We start from the raw sequence: 16,816 nt of genomic DNA on the forward strand, positions 1-16,816 counted from the left end.
ACTTCATGGTAGAGAGAGAGAGGGATGAAGGAGAGAAGTGATGAGGATGGTGAATGATATCCTAATCAGAAAAGTGTGTACAACTAGAGAACAAGGCCAAGCTATAAATGTAATTGTATCAGTCCTACACAATGATTTATTCCTCTTATTTCTAAGTGTTATTTGCATATTTGATATATTTTCAAGGCTGGTCAGTTCTTTCATATATTTTTGAACATTATGGTTCATAATCTATCTTGCAGGTGGCATATTTTATTAGGAACACTACAGAGGGTTCAATTTGCACATGACTTGTACCTTATGCTACGACTCGTTTTATGGCGAAATGAATTCAACTCTGTATGTAAAGCTCCTCTGCCTATGTGTTATACAAATGATGTTTGAGTCAGATTGACTAAAGGTGAAACAGGCAGGACCTGTTACATTTATTCAGCAGGCGTCCATTAATTCTGTCATCTCAACAGCTTTAGACACTCTCCTGCCCAAGCTTGTGTGTGCGCGTGTGTGTGTTGGCTTCAGCATGTGTCTGTTGGGGGAAGGGTGTTCGGTGTGTGTGTGTGTGTGTGTGTGTGTGTGTGTGTGTGTGTGTGTGTGTGTGTGTGTGTGTGTGTGTGTGTGTGTGTGTGTGTGTGTGTGTGTGTGTTTGTGTGTGTGTGTGTGTGTGTCTAGCTAAGGAGGAAACTCAGGGAGACAGTTGCCACCATCATTACAGCACCCTACAGTAAAGTATCGATCTCTTGTTTCAGCAGCTTTTCTTTCTCCCTCTCCGCTCTCTGCTCCTTGCTACTCTTCATCCATCTCTTTTACACCATTTGCGCCCCTTTATTTAATAAGATTTTGTATTCCTTTTTCTATTTCTTTCTATTTAATATCTTACCAAACCATCATAAAATGTAATCTCCCCCTGTCTTGCTACCCTCTTCCTCTCTCTTTTTTCATCTCCTCAATTATTTCTCCCTCGTTCCATGCTCACCCCTCCTCATGCTGTTTTCCCTCTCCTTGCTTCCCCCTCTTCCTGACTCCTACAGATGTTAACCTTGTAGCGCAGTTTCCTCAGGTTGGAGAGCCAGACACACACACACACACACACACACACACACACACACACACACACACACACACACACACACACACACACACACACACACACACACACACACACACACACACACACACACACACACACACACACACACACACACACACACGCACACACACACACACACACACACACACACACACACACACACACACGCCGGTTCAGAGCTCAATACCTCCACCCTCAGGTGATGAAGTGAACTTCCCTCTCGCAGCTTGACGGTAATAAAATCAAACCTTGATGATTCATGGATTTTTTTACAGCAGCGCTATTGAGTGCTGTAAATCATTTTAAGATATCATCCACATAAACCTTGGCACAGAATCATGGTTCCTATGCAGACAGAGATGTATAGTATCGCGATGTTGCTCTCATGAGTCTCTGAACACTTTGAAGGGAACTTTAAAACCTTTTATTCAATCTCTAATTTCAATACAGCTGAAATACAATGCTGTGAGAGAGGCACAGTCCGACTGACCGACTGACTGACTGACTGATTGATTAAAGGGGCTCCAAAAACAGCTAAACATCTGTGAAATGATCCGTGTCTCAATGGAGTTTCTTGGTGCTGAGACAATAAATTATCCGTGCAGGCATATTATTAATGAAAGTAATTACACCGAGACAAAACACAACAACAATAAACGAGCTTTATGGTACATAAAATCAGAACAAGGGAAAATGATGCAACACTATTCTCTTAGCTAATGAACTTAGCTCTCCATGTTGCAATACAACTGGCCTTGTTGTTAAACTTCAACATTATCTTAACTGGTAACTTTCAAGGTTAGATCTATCCTGTGATAAAAGGCTGTTCACAGTTTTGTTTCTTCGGCTATATCACATTCCACAAGTCCAGACAGGTTACCACATCAATCAAGACAAATACCAAAAGTCATCCTAACTTAAATTACTTCTAAACAAGAATCACGGCTATGGTGTTTGCTTACATTCACTTTCACTATGAAAACACAGCCTTAATGAAAATCATAAACACCTTGTATTTGTTTAAGAGCACTTGTTAGGTGCTTTTCTTATTACTGTATTAGAGAAAGAAATTCAGTAATATTGATAAGGCAGGGGAGAAGGAGGAAAAGAAGGAGACAAAGAAAGGATTCAAAAGAGGGGAGAAAGGAGAGGCAATAATGCGAAGGGATAGGAGCAAGAGGAGGTGGCAGAAGAAAATAAAGGAGTGAAGAGTGTTAGGGAATGATTTGCTTAGGTATTCAACCTTCGACCCAGTTCACCGTTTTCTCTTTACTCTTTTCCCATGGCATAGTTCTACGGCCTTGGGTATCGTTGCTATCTCCCTTAAGGAGGGGCTGCCCTAGCATTGTGTTGTTTTTACTAGTTTGAGATAGTTATTGTTGTGGGACACCTGGAACACATCCTTCTCGGGGTGTGGATGACCCCGAGCCATAAGGGACAACAAATGTGATTCAGTGTCCTCAGCTGTTTAGTCTATCTATTGAATAATGTTGATTATTACACTCCAAACTAGTTAAAACCTGGAGCTACAGGACGGTTCTTCAGAATTGATTGTGGCATCTCAACCGTGTGGCCCGTGATATGTTTTGTGAATTCTCCGGCCGAAGCTCCAAATAAACCGTCAGTGTTTGCCATCAAAGCTCCAGCTCTCCATCGTGTCTCTCTGAGTCCTGACTCCAATTGCTTCAGAAGTTTCCCCACAAAGAGGAGTATTAAAGGAAAAAAAGGGGTGAGAGAATTAAAAGGAGAATGTGAAAGAACAGTAGCTCATGGTAAGTGAGGTGTGTCTGTGCGGCTACAGTAGGTGTGTGTGTGAGAGAGATGGAGACAGTGTGTGTTGTCAGTTTCTGCTCATTCACTGTCAGCCTGCGTCAGTTGAAACATTGAAATTGGCATTTTCCCTGGCACAACATACACATGCACAAATACACACACTTACTTGTTGTTAATGGCACATTTTAGAGAGAAGTTTTTCTATTTCTGCAATAAAGAAGTTTACTTTAACAATCCTCATTATTCTGAACACCCACAAAGACGTGGAGTGTGATGCTGCTGTTTATAAATTAACTTCCTGCATCTCGCAGGACCAATTTAAATGATTGAGGTCTTTTACTGGGTTTAATGTTGTTGAAGTGTTTTTGTTGTTACCAGCAAATATCAATAAATCGTTACAATTTATTTAACATTTACATTTTACTGTAATAGGAGTTAGGTACATCCCAGCTGGTTCATATTTAATGGGACACTTAAATGAATGAAAGTCAGGAAGAAATTAAATTCCTGCAGATTTTCAAGCCGTTAGCAATAACATCTCTACAATCAACTAACTCTTCATAAAAGAGACAAATAATCCCTGCAATGCCCCTGGTAGCTCCACTTCAAATAGCTATCATGCACAAGTGCACGCGCACACTTATACATAAATACACACACATTTCAATACAAAGGGATAAACAAACATGTGCATAAAACACACACAAATAAGTTTTCAGGGACACACCTCTTCTGGCAGCAGATCAAGCGAAGAAAGTGTGTGTGTGTGTGTGTGTGTGTGTGTGTGTGTGTGTGTGTGTGTGTGTGTGTGTGTGTGTGTGTGTGTGTGTGTGTGTGTGTGTGTGTGTGTGTGTGTGTATATTGTGGCTGTGCTTGTTTAGTGAGTTAAAGGAAGGGCTTCTTGGACAAATGAAGTCTAAATAATCTTCCTATCCTGGCCGTCCAGATACCGACGCGGTGTCCCATGTGGCTTCATTACTGTTGCTGCTAATTAAGCAGCTCCAAATAAACACCATCTTCTGCCTTCATTAACGCAAACACAGCAGCATCAACACATGCTTCAACTGGATGTATGTGTTGATGCCGACATGGATAACTAACTAAATATATTATATCCAGTTGATAGGGTAGAAAATTAACACTAAAGATAATATGACGTATTTATTATTCCTTGTAGAGTTTATATTCCCCTATGTTTACAATTCCCATATTTTTGCATTCTCTACCTCCATATGGCTAGTGACCTAATAAAGACGCCAGCCTTTCATTTGCGGATATGAATCTGTAGAATATAATCAATATATCATAAAGGCAAATTATTTTTTAAATTCAAATTATATTAAGTTTACTTAACCCTACTATAGCAACAATTATAGATTTTGAATATTTTAAATGATAAATCCATATTCACGCTAGTCTGGGAAACAGCAGTACTTTCATTAAAAACTAACAATGTTGACATGTTTATCAGGAAAAATGACTGTTCATCATCATTATCTTAAAAAGAAGAATTGTGAATATAGCATTTATTGATATTTAAACATTATAGTTAGCTACAGCCTTACCAAAGGTGTATTTGTATTGTAATTTAAAGGTATGACATGTTAATACGATTTCATTTCATTTCAAACCTTTATTCAAGCAGATTGTCCCTTGAGATCATAGATCTCTTTTTCAAGGGAGACCTGCAATAGATAAACGATTGAAAATATGGGGACAGTTCATAGCAACCTTCACGTCTACAGCGGTACTGTATTAGCTGACAGCACAAGTACTTAAGCTGTGCCAACACTACTGACTAATACTGCAGGATAAAGCTGTCCTATAACCATTTATCAGCCTCACGACCGCTAACTCACTGTATGGATAATGGGAGAGTCACAATATATCCACAACCTCGACTGCATCACTGGATGGAGATGGGATTTATCATCAGCCGGCGAGAGGGCAGACAACAACAGAAGATCTAGTTTAATTAATTTGAGTCTGCAGTGAAAAGTGTGTAATTACAAAAGGCCTGAGTGTGGAGAAATCATTGAATTGAGGTGAATTGCATCAGAATTGTTTGAGCAAAATGCTCCAGAGTCCTTTAGGGACGAGACGCACACGCTTTAAAAACTGTGCGTCTGGCTACAGCAGTGAAAACCACACTGCGTTAATATTTCTGTAGAGCAGTGTGTGTGCGTAAAATAATGAGCAAAAGATAAAACATAATTGTTTACTGAAATCTCAGCACTTCAATGTATTCCTCCATTACCACTCAGGGTAAGACACAGTGCAGAGAAAGGGAAGCCTTTGATTATGAAGTTGCTAAAGCAAGAAAAAAAATGTAAATAACAGCAGACTGCCACACTGAACTCATACGTTTTCTTTCATCAAAAACTGAATTGATCCCTGATTAGCATAGAAAGACATTTGGCTACAAACTGGTTGGAATGTTTGAGGACTGCAGTGTTGCGGTTCTTTCACAGAGTTTTGCTTTCACAAGATGTGAGGTTGATAATGTCAGAGGAGATGCAGAGTCAGAGAAAATCTGTGATAAAATGCTTCATAACCCCGTGACTAAAGAACATCTCGCCTCTCTTCTCGTAACCCTTTGAATCTCCATCCCTCTCCGCCTTTCCCATTTCAAACAGTTTACCCTTGAGCACCCTTTTAGGGGAAAAAAACAACAACAGTTGTACTCGTTTCCCTTTTTTGAAGTCCCAAACCCAAGTGTTTAGGAGATAAAGACGGAGATACTATCAGTAGCACAAAGGTTGAACTGAAAGCATTGAAGCCTTATTTCAATTTCAAGACCCAGCTTTAATAGCAGAGGAAACAGCAAGATTCTAGTAAATCTGATTATCCGAGTTTTAATATGGGTGTCACAAATTAACAATGTGTTAATGGGTTCTGATTTTTCAGTGACAATTATATGGAGTTGACAAGTTGATTGGAGTGTTGTTTGTTCCCTCAGAGTTGATATGTGACTCTGGGGAAAAACTGCTTAAAAGTTTTAAATAGATTATCAAGGTTGTAAACATTTATATTAACCCTATATTAAATATGAACAATTATTTGTTAAAGGTCCCATGTCATGCTTTTCCTGTTATTACCCGTCCCCTTGTGTGTAATGTAGCTTTTTATGCATGTAAACAGTCTTCAAAGTCAAAAACCCTCAAAAACTCAGCCTGAGACAGCGGGACACGGCGAGGCCCGGCCCGGGCCCGGTCCGAGCACACACACAGACCCACAGCCAGGCTGCGGGTGTGTGCTCCGGCAGAGTTCGGGCCGGGCCTCGCCGTGTCCCGCCGTCCCACAGACCCCACGCAGCAACCAGGAAACAACACCAGAAAGCCAGCTCACACTGTCCGCTCCAGCAGCAAACCCCGCAACGTCCCACCAACACGGCACCCAGCCCCCACGCAGCATTCTCATCTGTTTGTCATTGCTGGTGTCATTTTATTGACAATCTATTAGCACAAGGGAAGTTCCATCATCCTGGAAGGTGGCCACGGTGACACCGATTTTGAAAGCTGGGGATAAGGCAATGATGTCCAATTACAGACCAATCAGCATCCTCCCCTGTGTCTCTAAGGTAGCTGAGAAATGGGTGTCAAAACTAATCACCAATCACCAATTCTTGGACCATTACAGTTTTCTCTGTACATTAATGACTTGCCTAATGTACTGTATGTCCTGATTTGAATGTGGAAATGTATGCCGATGATGCGGTCATCTTTGTACATGGGAAAAACACTGAAATAATCACATCCTGTCTCTCAACTGCTTTGGACAACACTGGCTGAACAACATTTGCTTACAGTTAAATGCAAAAAACACACTATGCATGATGTTCAGTAAACGACTAGTCAAAATCGAAGGATCCAAAGTGTTTTTTAAACGGAGCAGAATTAAAACTAGTCCCCCACTTCAAGTATCTTGGAGTCATACTGGACTCAAACTTGACTTTTAAGAAACATATTAAGAAAGTATCCAACTTGCAACATTTTAAACAAATGGGACCCTTCTTAACGGTCAATGCTGCAAAGTCATACCTCCACAGTATGATTCTATCCCACATTGAATACTGTTTGACAAACTGGTCGTTTGCTTGTGCCACACACCTGAAACCCATAGAACAGAAAAGAAACAGAACAGAAAGCCAAATTCATATCACCACTGTACCATCCTTGAACAACACAATTTCTTGAGTTTTGACCATTTTAAGTCTTTCAAAAGTATGTGTTTTATTTATAAAAGTGTACATGGGCGCTGCACTAGGTCAGAAACCAGAGGAGACTGTGAAGTCCACCGTAGACGGACCACTTTTGGACAAAATATCCTCTCCATTAAAGGCAGCTCATTCTGGAACAGCCTCCCAACTGAGATACAGGATTGTCCCACCCTCAATAGCTTTAAAGGTCAACTCAAAGAATGGTTAAGAAACAAACAGACGTGCAATCACCGCTAAATGCACTTTAACACAGGGGTATTCCCTCTTGCACTTTATGTAGCACTTTGATCTTTTCTTGCACTTTATATGTCGTAGCTGCTATATTGTACTGCCATGTGGTAAATACTTGTGTATGCTGCTCTTGCTCTTTTGCACTTTTTGCATATCATGTATTTTGTTTTATGTGAGGGACTGCGGATGGAAATTAGCTCAAAGCTAAATCTGGCACTGTTACGCTTGACACATTTTAATGTTTTAAGTGTTCATTATTGTGCATTGTCCCTGCCAAATAAACGATTATATGAAAATGAAATGTTTGGTTGCTAACGCCATTGTAACACATAACCACTGATGTTCTGCTGTAACGGTGGTGGACTCATCAAAACAGAGTGGGTGAGCTGACCAATCAGAGCACACTGGGCTTACAGGGAGGGGGGGTGCAGGAGCTCCAACAAGCTGTTTAGGACAGAGAGTGAATACACATACTATACAGAGATGCTGTATGAGAAACGTATGTATGAGTATGTATGAGTTTGGAAAATTGCACAATATAAATGTATTCTAGTATACCTCAACAATGGAATTATGGTCAGTAGAAATGACCATGACATGGGACCTTTAAAATGTTCATGAAATATAATAATGCTGCAGTTAGAAGGGGGCGTAAGTATAGGCACATGATATTAAGTAAAGCTGCATTTCCCCACAAGCTTTCTGGAACTTCCTGAAACCTCAAAAGTATTTACCTTTTGATTTCAGTCAGTTTTTCCATCACCACACCCTTGACACACTTTGGAAAAATAGTCTAGCCAGAGTAGATATGGTTAATTTGCGTGTCACTACCGGTGGCCTTCTTTTATTTATAATAGCAGAATCAGAAATGTAAAAACTTTTTTTTTCATTATTAATTTTCTGTATGTATACAGTATGTACATAATATATTACATTTTTCTTTAAGGACACTCATTGTGTGAGATTTTCAATAAACCCAGCAACAGATTAAAATAACATTTTCCTGCATTCATGGTAAAAGTGTCAAAGTTGACAGCGAAAAAAGCAAAAGACAGCAAAAGACAGACATTATGACATCATATGTAACACCACATTGAAAAATTCACAAGTATAAAATAATGAGTGCAACAATTGTCACCTATAACGATCTTCAGTGCCATATTCCCAGGGGTGGGCGTGTGTGTGTGTGTGTGTGTGTGTGTGTGTGTGTGTGTGTGTGTGTGTGTGTGTGTGTGTGTGTGTGTGTGTGTGTGTGTGTGTGTGTGTGTGTGTGTGTGTGTGTGTGTGTGTGTGTGTGTGTGTGTGTGTGTGTGTGTGTGTGTGTTTGTGTGTGTGTGTGTGTGTGTGTGTGTGTGTGTAATGTGTATGTGTTCAATTCAACAGTGAATATTCATTTTAGGTAAAATTGTAATGCTCTTGGGCTCAAACCAATGCCAAATCCAGCCAGGGGCATTCATTGGGGGTCAACGACCCCTTACTTCTGGCGTCCTCCCTCGGACAATACCCATCTTAAAACCCAGCCTTCAGGTCAAGGTTTGTTAGGAAAATACTGAATGTACTCTTCTATATATAATATAAGAGCATCACATGTTAACAAAGGGCCAACTGTAACTGCGTACATGACAGGATGTATGATAAGAGCATCACAACACACTGTTTTAGGCATATGATAGCTAAGTGACAATGATTAACATGATGATTCAGCCTCTTTGGAGATAGGTATATGACAAGCATGATCATTTCTGATGTGGGCCTTAGCTAATCTAAACAAAACATAGTATACTGTACTGCTTTGAACCGGTATTCATGCATCTTGTGACTGTGTAACACCCTCTCTTGCATGATGTGCAGGACACTGTTCGGGGAACTAGTTGTCCCATATGCTCTGTATGTGATGACTACTTTCATTCTTGCAAGGATAATAAATACATGTATCCTATTATTGAAGCTCAAGCTGGTGAAGACGAGTGATATTTTTATAATATCATTCCAGACTGCATTTTGCAGGGTTGTGACGCCATCAGGTTGACAACATGTATCTGGCAAAGTGTTCCAAACCACCTCTCTGGTTGTACCTGCTACAGTAGGTGTGTCCAGGAACACATATTGCCATTAAGACACACATGCGGCGTAAAGAGGTGAAACCAGTTTCAGTGCTTGCTGCCTGAGGATATATAGTGAACCAACAGCTATTGTAACAAAGTACTTGATGATTCAGACTTTAAAATGAGTGAAACATTTCCCCATTTGAAATATTTTTAAATGACTCACAATAAAGCAGCTATTACCGATCATGTTTTTTTTTAAATGTATCACACCAACTTGTATGTGGAAGTTGTTGCTGGTAATGACAAACTCCAGAGTTCCCCTTAGCTCTATGGAGCTTTGTAGTGTCAGTAAATGTATTCATGAGGGTTGATCTGAATCAGTTATAGTCACTTTGCTGTTAAATGGTAAAAAGCAACCCCCATGAGGCAGACATGATGAATCTATCCTAGATCTTTCTTCCCCCAACCCGTTTCATTCCTTTTCCTGCATGGATCCGAAGTTCACACAGCATGCAGGTCTGAAGGTCTCTCTACTGAAACCACATCTGATGAAATGTCTTTAGCCGGAGAATACAAACTCACCTATTTCACGGAAGGGGAAACACTGAGGCCCCAAATTAAACAGATAAAAAGCTTCTCCGTTCTGTCTCACACAAAATCATTTCCATTTTACATCACGCTCACATAGCGAGTGGTAAATGACATTTCCCGGGGCCAACTGTTAAACATGGTCCGCTTCACACACACACACACACACACACACACACACACACACACACACACACACACACACACACACACACACACACACACACACACACACACACACACACACACACACACACACACACACACACACACACACACGAAAACAAACGGTCTTGTCCCTCTCAGCTCTCTCTGTCTCACTCCAACTTGTGCCCTTTAATATTCTGAAGCTAGTCAAACTATTTAAAGGTGGCATTAAACTCTGCCTGCTGCTTTCATGTGTCCAGTGAATATCACAACAGCTGTAAACTGCTCTGATTGTAACCTTTACAGTATGTGATACAATATTCTTTGAGTTCAATATTTTGCCATATTTGTTCATAAAATACAACTCTTAATGAAAGTGGGTGTGGGGGTTCTTACTCAAACTGACAACTTTGTCAGTATGAAGCATGTGTTGACAGCCAATGAGACACAGGTGTTTAACCTCTCAGGGCACTATGAAAGAATGCAACGTTTAACACATAATATACAGGGTTTTCTGTATATTCCATCAATGTATATCATAATGATCAAATCAGGAAAACATTGTATTCGACAAAAAGTAGTTTTTCCTGTGAAAGTGCTTTAAATAGGCATTTCTTGTAGTTTGTTAATCCAAATTCAAAGGAGGAAGACACACTGGATAGCCTAAATGGACAACACACAAGTAAAGAAATACAAAAATTCAAAGGCACAGAAACCTGAGTTTAAAAGACAAGGTCTGTTTTTTTACACACCATCAAAAAGATGTCCAGAGTCAAGTTGTATTAAGGATGAAGGGAACCTGCAATGTTCATTAAAGGAAAAGGTTCAAATATATCAGAAAACAGCAAGTTACCCTGTAGTTCCTTATCCTGAGAAAAGTATTCCTCTATTAGAAAGCTAAGCGAAGTGATGGCTCTGTGGCTATTTTTCCGCAGGGAAGGATGAGTGCATTAATACAGCATGCCACAACAGCCAGAGGACTAGCATGGACCATGATCAGGAGGGGTTAACTCAGCTTGCAGCTTGGGTACATGCTCAGTTTGATACATGCAGCAGATTTATTCCAGGATCCTTGAAAAGAGGCCGTTTTTATCATTTATTCCTTCATCTACCATTTTCCCATCCTGCTCCTGATTCCAGTCATCTAGCAGGAAGTCCATCCCTCTCTCTCCAGCCCTCAGCCTTTCCCTCCCTCAGACACGTGGAGATGGATGGACGGTTGTGCAGCAGTCCTTGGCTGAACTGTAGAAGTGCTGACGTGGTGCAAAGCCCTCTAACAGCGTGATGACACCTCTATCTGTCTCTCCATGATGCACTCTCTTTCTCACACGCATACACACACACTCACAGGTGCATGTACAGATAGGTGCCTCACTTACTAATGCAAGGCTCGACATATACACAGAAAAGTGCCAACTTGCATGCCTCATATCTGCACACAGATGTATGTGCTCACACATGAAAATGCACAAACACTGGGTGTGTATGCATGGCAGAGCACATACCTCTCTATCACCGCCTGTCCATCTACTGACACCTTACAATCTCCTATACAATCAGGATTAGTCTCTATTGTCACTCTCCAACCATCACCAACACAAACGCACAGATACACACACTCTCACACACTCTCAGGTCAGCTGAGTGATGTTGAAGTGTGTATTTCTCTTCTGCCTGTGTTAAAGTGAGTCATCTATCCTTCCACAGCTTCATTACAACCTGCAAGGGCAAACACTATCTCGCTCTCTCTCTCTCCCCCTGCCTCTCCACATGGAGGGAGAGAGATATTCAGTAGATAGAAGGTGAGATCTCCCTCTCTCTTTCTCTCTGTATCCACCGCATCTTGCTCTTTTTCTCTTGTTCACTCGTCTCTATTTTTAATCTTTCATTTCGACATCTATTGCCTTATATCTTGTTTTTTCAATCAAACAGTCTTTCTCTCTTCCTCTCCCACCTAGCCCTGATCAAGTGCCAGCACGCACGGGTTAGGCAGCTTGTGATGTAAACATTTTACCCGACTGAAAAGTGCAACAGAGTCGGTGGATACACAGGCAGGTGTGGCCAAACATATGTGGACACCCATGCCAGGTAAACTGTTAGTTTGGGGCATGTTTTCTTGATTTAAGAATGGCCTTTAGCTGAATACACACAATGATATTATGTACAAATGGCTTCCAACTTTACAACAGTAAGAAAAGAAAACTAGAATTAACGCCAAAGTTAACAAATTCCTTCAAGTTGCTGCTCTGATATTGCGTTCACAAGAATAATACCTCAGGCCAAGTATTTGCTGGCGGAATTAAAAATAGAGAGATCATTCTAAGACTTTCATGTTAAAGAAGAACTTAACTGGCTTACAAAGAGCCAGCCTGTTACTTAGTTTATTGCCACAAATGAATGACTGGGTTTTTTTAAATAACATGTTCAAAGCATCACATATCAGAGAAATGTTTAGGTAGTTTATCCTGACAGACAGATAATGTAACACACACAAGGTAAAAGAGGTATTAAAGAGTGGAAAGGTCATGTAAAGGTCATGTTTCTATGGTGGGATACAGAATGAAAGACGTGAAAAGAGAAATATGTTTGTGTTCTTACCGGCCTCTTGCAGCTCAGACAGAGATCTTGCGTCGAAAGCGTCCATTTTGAGGCCCTAATGTTAACATGAATAATGCATAAGTAAAACCTCTTATTCTCTGAATGTTAAATGTCTAGCTGTTATCAAAAATAACTTCATCGAGCATTAGCAGGTTTGCACGCAACAGAGTGGCTTCTGCAGTACAATACAGAGAAGTTCAACTTTGATTCATCATTTTTACTTTCTGAATTTGTCCAGCACCACTGTCTAAACTGCACATGAAAACAAGTCACTTCGATACTAACCTTCACTAATGTATTCATGAATGCATTATCTGATAAGCAAAACAAATTTGTTATTATTTTATTCATCACAAGGGCAATAAATATACGTCAGGTTGTTCAACTGGGACCCTCAAATAAGACACAATATAATGGCATGACTCACTGAATGGTTGAAAAACGATTCAAGTCTTCAACTCCCTCTACTGGCTTGCAGCACAGGCTGCTAAAAATGTAGTGATAATGTTGCATCGTCACCACTGATGCGTCTCTTCAGTCGAATATCAGACTGCCTCCCTGAGAAAGATTATAACCGGTTGTTAGAAAATACACCAGGAAAATGCTGAAACTGGAGGAACAATGCTTTTTTTTGTTCCAACTGCAATACTCAATTATCAAACCAGCTTTAAATCATTTACAGTCAGGACAAACAAAAGAGCAAAAAGACAGGTGAAAACAAAAAAGGCAGATTGATATTGAGCTTCATATGGTTAAATGGTTTGGGGAAAACACTGTAGTTTAGGGAGGAGTTAAAACAATTAGACATAAGTTTCCTATTGATTGCTTCCAAGGTCTCTTATCCCAGCAACAGTCGACAGGCTCATTACTCTAAAAGACAACCTTATAGACAGTAAGGACTGATAACGCTGGATCAATGCCACTGATCAGTTTCAACCACAGATTGGAAAAGCACACATAAGTTGAAAAGACAGAAAGGGCATTCTCATTAAATGAAAGATTTCAAAGAGCATTTAGGCTGCTATACACAAGGAGTAACCTACAGGATGTTATGTTTGCCCAGACTCTGGGAATAATTTGAAATCCTATATAGTTCATTGAAATACTTCAGCCATAGATAGAGGTATATATTTTAAAGTCCATATTTGTCACACTAGTGGACCAGCGTGGCTGTAATGCTCATTATGCACCACAAAACTATCAATGGATGAAAAGTAGAAACGTGCTTATCTTAGTTAGGGTAAATGTGGAATAAAGCATGTAAAGTTTGGCATGTGTGGAGGGTGAACAAATAGAGTGTATGGCTGTAACAAGAGAAACACTATGCATGTTTGCCTAGTCATAAAAGGGTTTCATTATTACTGTGGCCATCCTTAGCTTGTCAGGTTCTACATTAAGACCTACAGTAGCTCACATTTATCTGTCTACTCAAAACTGATAAAAAGCTCAACTTCAATCAGGTTCAGTTGTTTCTTTGGTGTTTTGAGATGTTAGTCATAAGACTCCATTTAAAGAGCCAGCTGTTGATATCTACTTAGTAACAGTGTTGTGATATCCACTTACTAATCTAAAAAAAGGCCAACGGTGTAAACACACTGAATGAATACAAGTATCATTAAAGGCTGTGCCAGAACTTGTTCAACAATACTAGCAGTGCCTTAAATTACAACTTGCATTGCAATCATTAGGCATGTGCCCCAAAAAGGCAGTGGCAAGTATTTTGAAAGATGTTCAACCTGTTTTTAACCTGCAGTTATACACTTCCATTGTTTGTAAAACCATGGATGGAGCGTGTTTTAGCTCGACATCTCACTTCCTCCGGCCACTTAAACCCACTTCCCTTTGCTTACAGAAGTTGCAGAAGCACATGTATTTGTTTAAAATCATTGCTAGACATTTAATGCGCCCTATAATAAATCAGAGTACAGGCCTACTTTGTATGGGCTCAGAACAGTCTCATAATACACACATGCACACAGAAGGATTCACACTTGTATTTCATGATCCGCAAAAGGATTCACACTTGTATTTCCGGATCCACACTTGTGTTTTTCAATGCACACACAAATGTGTTCCGTTTCATATACATGTAAATAAAATCCAAATACAGAAAAAAAAATTAAATGTGTATTTTTGATACACACATATTTGTTTTCGGTTTAAAACCTCTGAACCTGCAAACACAAACTGCTTTCTGTGCATGGATCGCTGTGCATTCGTGTGTGGGTTTTTTTGAGACTCCCCTGACGGTCAGCCGATTCGTACTTGTAATTTTTTCTATCTATACACAAGTTATTGAGCCGTTTCCGCTCTACATCCTGAACTCCTCCCTTCGATGCAATGCACTTCCGTTTTGGCGGACTGGGTTTGTTTTGCTAGCTAGCTCCGTTGTGCCGACAAAGCACTGATATCGCAGAGACAAAGAGGATATAACAATTACAACATGAAGAAAAGTGGTTCGGGAACTACGTGTGCGGTAGTTGGTTGCAATCACTCGAGAAAGCACCTGAACGAGTGGTTAGATAGAGAGTGCTACGACCACAAACCAGCACCCAGCCATGTTGTTCATTAAATACAGATAAACACAACAAATACTGCATGCATTGTATTTTTTAATATTATATATGAATATTTTCATAGTGATGTAATTGTGTGGGCTGCTTTTATATTTTAATTTGTAATACCTGTTAGGATTAAACATGTGATCTTTCTTGTTGAAGCCATTTCTTTAGTTTCCTCTCAACAATTAATTAATTCAGTGTTATTTATGTACAGTATGAGCTTAATATGAATGATGAACTGTGTTAAAAGAAATTGTAGCACTCTAAGGAACATATGAAATGCAATAATGCAATAACAGTGCAATAATGAAATTAAATTACATCAAACTTTATTTTCACTCAAACAGTACAGGCACATATGATATATTGCACAGCATAAAGAGATCATGTAAATTGTGCATTATGTAAACAACAGACAACTGTTGGCTCCTGTGGGCATGACCTAAATAAGGCAGTTTATTTTGGTTTTAAAATGCTGAGATATTTACTGCAGAACTGTAACCTTCCCTCAACAAAATCGTCAACAATTTTCGGGAGCATGTGGGCAAAGTAGAATGTGCGCAGCCTTATGATATGCCTTCAGACTGTCCATTGCTTTTCCATCTATTGCCATGGATTGAACGAAGTAGGAGCAAATTTTGCTGTACGTTATGCTGGGCCACGTCGTCATGTTATCCTCCCAGTTTTGCACTGAATTCGGGTGGGGGAGAGTAACGCCATCTCCAGTCAAAGAAGTAGAATCGTGTTCCCAAGCTAGCATCACTGTTAGCATCGAAATCGCTGTGTTTACACCAGTGCCCGTCTGACTGTTTACACCGGTTTACACCGACAGACGCTGTGCAAAAGACTTCCGGCGGAAATGAAGTGCATTTGTGTAGGGTTATGGCGCTACCCGTGGTTTGGCGCGTAAACTTGTCTATAGCCAATCAGATGTTTCCTCAATTCTAAGCCAATCACATGAGCGTGGTCCATGGAGCCTGCCTGCAGGCGCTAATCTCAGGAAACCTCCACTCTCAGTACATTGCCACTTTCCGAATGCTTTATATTATTAAGGTACAGCGCCACTTTCCGAACCATTGATGAATGTTTGTGTGTACACAAAAACGGCAGGCAAAACCGTTTTAAATGTGTGTTTCCTGTATGGCGAATACAGCTGCTTTATTTATGTCTGTATGCAGTTGTTGTGAGTGTGGAGCGAGCAGCTACAGGTTAGCTTAGCCTAATCGATCAGTGCATTACGAAGCCAGTGCTAGACGGTGAACTGTTAACGGGGGGAGACGAGACACGCAGCTCCGCATGATCACCTGATGCTCCGCCCTCTGTTTAGCGAGCTGACCGGACAGCGCAAAATGCGTATATGAAGTGTCATGAACGCAAGAAATCCTACCCTCGTGGGGGCGCGCTCATGGGATTGGCTATAGATGAGAGAAATTACAAGTACGAATCGGGTGAGCGTCAGGGGAGTCTCAAAAAACCCACACACGAATGCAAAGCGATCCATGCACAGAAAGCGGTTTGTGTTTGCAGGTTCAGGGGTTTTAAACGGAAAACAAATATGTGTGGA

Source organism: Notothenia rossii, assembly GCF_949606895.1.
Source record: "Notothenia rossii genome assembly, chromosome: 7".
In the NCBI taxonomy this organism is placed as follows: Eukaryota; Metazoa; Chordata; class Actinopteri; order Perciformes; family Nototheniidae; genus Notothenia; species Notothenia rossii.